This window comes from Lissotriton helveticus, chromosome 2_2 (genome assembly GCF_964261635.1).
Source record: "Lissotriton helveticus chromosome 2_2, aLisHel1.1, whole genome shotgun sequence".
In the NCBI taxonomy this organism is placed as follows: Eukaryota; Metazoa; Chordata; class Amphibia; order Caudata; family Salamandridae; genus Lissotriton; species Lissotriton helveticus.
Window position 1 is genome coordinate 73,406,657 of NC_136060.1, and position 5,030 is coordinate 73,411,686.

Sequence of the window (5,030 nt, forward strand, 5' to 3'; positions counted from 1 at the left end):
AATTTCATGTTATTTGCAGAAAAGGACTGAGTCATCGCTGTCTTGTGTTGACACCGCTCCAACTGGACTGGCAGCACATAACATGAAAGGTATTACTTTGCATCGTCTACTGATGCTGCCAGTGGAGCATGATAACAAATTACAATACCACAAGTTATCTGGAGATGCTTGTTGTGAAGTTTCCAGAGTATTGAGGAAAATGAAACTTCTTATCATTGACGAAGTAAGCATGGTTTCCAATGTCATGCTTGCCTTTGTGCATTTGAGAATGGAAGAAGTTCTCAAAACAGAGTATGATGTGTTATTTGGTGGCAAACACATCATTGTTTTCTGTGATCTTCTGCAGCTGACACCAGTGAAAGGACAACCTGTGTTCAAAATGCTCATGCATGAAGATACCAGGAAGTGCCTAGGGAGCATTGGCAACGTCAATATATGGTTAAACTTCAATTATGCTGAACTGCGTGAAAATATGCGTCAAGCGCAGGATGAAGATTATCAGAATGTTAGAATCGGAAAAGTGACCGAGCATGGGAAAGAAGCTTTACATGCACGATTACTGTCAAATTTGTATCCAGAAGAAGACGTTATGCCTGAGAATATTTTTCGGAAAATTACTGAGAAGAATCTGGAATGTTTGATGCCAACTCTTGCAGAATGTGCCATCTTCAACAATAAAATGTTGAATTTAGAAAACCAAGAGATTGTGAAACTGGAAGCTATTGACAGAATAGAGCATATGGGAGCAACAATTATTTTGTCTGAGAATTTGAAATCAAAATTGGATTAGTTAGAGAAGACTATATCTAAAACTGCTGGTTTTGAAAAGACTCTGAATGTGTGCTTAAATTGCCGTATAATTTTAAGAAGGAATTTACATGTTGAAAGAGGTCTGGTAAATGGATCAATGGGTAATGTTGTTGATTTTGAGAAATACAGAAATAGAGATGGAATTGAATTTTTAAAAATTAAATTTGATGGCATTGAGGAAGTACAGCTAATTGGTTGTTGCTCTGCTAGGTTTTTGCTTGTAAAAGACTTATATGTTCGCCGTAAGCAGTTTCCTGTTTGCTTGGCATATGCGGTGACAATCCATAAATCGCAAGGTTTAAGTGTAGACAGTGCATTGGTGAATATTGGCAGTTCTGTGTTCAAGGAGGGTATGGCATATGTGGCATTGTCACGAGTCAGAACTTTATCGGGATTGTACTTGATTGAGTGTGATGTCACAAACATTTGTGCGGATCTAGATTGTGTTAAGGAATACAATAGGTTAAGAAGAGAGTATGCGCCACATTTGCCTCAATATCCTTTGTTTGAGAAACGTGTGGTAGGCCGGAAACGAAGAAATGTGATCAATAGTAGGGAGGTTGTAGCAAAAAGACGAAAAGTTGATGAACCCGAAATTATAAGCAGAAAAAAAATGGATTCTGTTGAAGATGTTGTTGGTTTTCAATTTGAAAATAGTTCTGGTGTCAACTGCTATGCTAATGTAGTGGTTAATGTTGTATTTTCTCTAGAAACTTTAAAAGAACAGATTGTGATCAATTCGGATCAAAGATTTTGCAGTTTGTTGAATTCTGTTTTAGAGAAATGTAGCACTGATAGAACAAAAATAGAAAGTGTGTCTGAAATTCGAAATCTGTTAGACAAATGTTCAGGTCAAACGCAATTCTCTCAAAATATTCAGCAAGATTGTCAGGAGTTTTTAATGTATATGCTTGATGTATTGCAAGATGAAGGTGTAGATGTAGATCATCTGTTTGGCCTTTCTTATCAATGGCAGCATGACTGCGAGAACTGTAGGGTATCAAGTACTACTAGTGTAGACTCAGAAAGATTTATATATTTAACTTTGCCAGACAGTAAATCGGTGTCCTTTAATAAGCTAGTAAAAGCAGCTGATCACAACATGGAGTGTAGCCAATGTAAGTCTGTAATGTTGTCCACATTATTTATACGAACATATGGCCAGTATGTCATTTTAATGTTCCAACGATGTAGGCCTGATGGAACAAAATTGACAACTTTAATTAAAAATGTTGTGGCTTCGCAGTTGTCAATATCAGGAAGGACTTTTGTAACTGCAGCAATTATATATCATGACGGTCCTTCAACAACATCAGGACATTACACAGCTTATTTGAAGTCTAGAAAAGGCTGGTCATTCTGCAATGATTCTGTTTTAACTTTCAAAAAAAAATTGCCTTTAGACCTTAAAAATTCTTACCTGCTGTTTTTACAACCAAAATTTTAGAGAAAGAATCTCGGGATTTGCTCTGAGGAATTTCAAGAGGTTCTAATGGCTCCTACACTATTTGGCCTTGAGGATAAGTGTAGTACAGAGTAAAAAGTTATTTTTGAGTTTTAAGTAGTTCATGAAAAAACGAAGGTTTTCTTACAGAAAGTGGTGGGCACGGATTAGTTAAAGGACAACAGAGTATTTCCCAAAGCAAATGGTATTTTTACCATAACACTTGACGTCATGGAAAAATAACTGCACTTTGAATGAGTTCAGAAAAACTGTTTCTTTTAATAAGCTAATTCAAGCAGGCAATCAAAACATGGAGTAGAGGTAATGTAAGTCTGCAATGATGTCCACATTTTTTGAACAAACTTTTGGTTATAATGTCATTTAAAAATTCCAACTATATAAACCTGATGAAATTAAGTTTTCAACATTAATTACAAATGTTGTGGCTACACAGTCGTTGATTTTAGGAAGAACATTTCTAACTGCAGCTATTATATGACATGATGGTCCTTTGACAACATCCACTTATTACACAGCTTATTGAAAATGTAAAAAAAGCTGATGTTTCGGAAATGATTCACATTTGACTATGAAACAATGTTGCCTTTTGACTTAAAAATATTCTTACTTTCTGTTTTCAGAAGAAAGAATTTTGGGTAGGTAACTGGCCTATAATGATTCTAGGAGTTGATATAATTGTATGTACTGTTTTAAATTGCTTTGTGATTAAAAGTGATGTAGAGAATTAAATAATTGTAGTAGTCATAGAGGTAGTGTAAGTGTGCCTCATAGTAAGCAGTATCAGTGTCATAGGAAATGTGGAACATGAGTGAGCAAGAAGGGTAAAATATTACTAGTACAGGATTGTAAAAGTGATCTTGAACGTTTTTGTTCTGAAAGTTGCGGAAAAAGAAAATGACGGGATTTGCTTAGAAGAATTCCAAGACGATTTGGCCTTGAGGAGAAGTGCGGTAGAGAGCGAGAAGTCATTTATTGTATGTAACATATTTGTCAAAACGATGGAGCTTTTCTTTCAGAAAGTGGCGGGCTGAAAATAATAACAGCACAACAGAGTATAAGCTGTTCATAGGACATCCTTCGACGTCATGGAAAGTAAGTTACTTTTAAGGAGTTCTGATTTCTGATTGGTTATGTTATATGGGTTTTTTAAACACAATCATTTTGATTGTGTTTTTTTTCCCCGCTGTTACATGATGAATACCTTCAAGTCACTGTTTTAAGTGAAATTTGATATATTCTGAGAACAGCAAAAATAAACCATTTAATATGTATAATTAATTCTGTACTTTTTGTATTTATGATATACATTTAGAACTGTGTAGGAGGCATGGAGAAACTGAGGCTTCTGTAAGTGTCAAGGGAGGTGAGTAATGTACATTGCTCTGTTGCATACAGTCCTCACCTTCTGCGTACTCTTGGATATGCTAGACTACATCTGTACAATGAGATACCTAAGCTGAGGAAATACAGGTGATGTGATTGTTAAATGAGCAAAAATATTTGCACGTTTTTCAATTATATCACCTGTGTTTCCTAACATTACGAATCACATTGTGCAGATGAGGTTTAGGCCTGTCCAGGGAGACAGAGGAGGTCTGGCCTTTGTTCAAGAGTGCAGTGGACATGACTCACTTCGTTGGTAGGCCTGCACATGTATTATCTCCTCTGTACTCTTCAACAAGCCTAAATTTAATCTGTAACTCTGAGTAGGCCTCACCTTAAACAAATCTCTGGATAGGCCACACCTTATCGGCATCCTGAAACAATCATTTAAAATGTTAGGGGCAGTTTTATGATGGCCGTGCGCCTCTTTTGCGCCGCCGTTGCGTCACTTTTGTGACGCAGCAGCAGTGCAAAAGATGCACCATGTTGCAAGATAGGCCTCACTTCATCTGCAACAAGATACCGTCAGTTTAAAATGTATATATTTAGGACTGTGTAGGGGGCATGGAGAAGCTGAGGCTTCTGTAAGTGTCAAAGTTGTTGCATACAGTGCTCACCTTCTGCGTAGTCTTTCATATGCTAGACTACATCTGCACAATTAGATACCTAAGCAAAGGAAACACAAGTGATGTGATTGTGGAATGAGCAAAAAAAATTGAACGTTTTTCAATTACATTACCTGTGTTTCCTAACATTATGAATCACATTGTGTAGATGCCTCACTCAGTCTGTATCTGACACTCTTTCCTTCACTTCCTCTGTCTCCTCTCTCCCTCACTCTCTTTTCCTTATTCACCCTTTCCTTATATAGTTTACCTTACTCACTTTCTTTTAGTAGCTTAAACAACTTCAATTTAGTTTTTCTCTTCTATCCTTCTTTTCTGTCACTGAAAGTATCTTCTTTTTTTTTCTCTTAGTAATTTACTCTATTTCAATTTCTTTTTGTCTCTGACTGTCTATCACCGTTTCTTTCTCTTTTTTTCTGCATGTTTATCTCTAACTTTATTTCTTTGTAAAATTGGATGATTGTCAATCTTTTCCCTTGTCTTTTCTAATTTTTAAATACATGTTTTAATATTTTTCAAATTTTTGTTGTTTCTTTCACAGATTGAAAGTATAAAAATAACAAGTGACTAAGTTAACGACAATTATAAGGTAAGTGTTTTGTACTCTTTTCGTTACATTTCTATCACATTTAACTTCTATTAGTTCCACTGCTTCATTTCTTTAACCGTCAGTTTCCTGCCTTTGCTACTTCCCTCATTCCTTTTTCTATTACTTACTTACTCTATTCCTTCCACTCCTTTTCTCA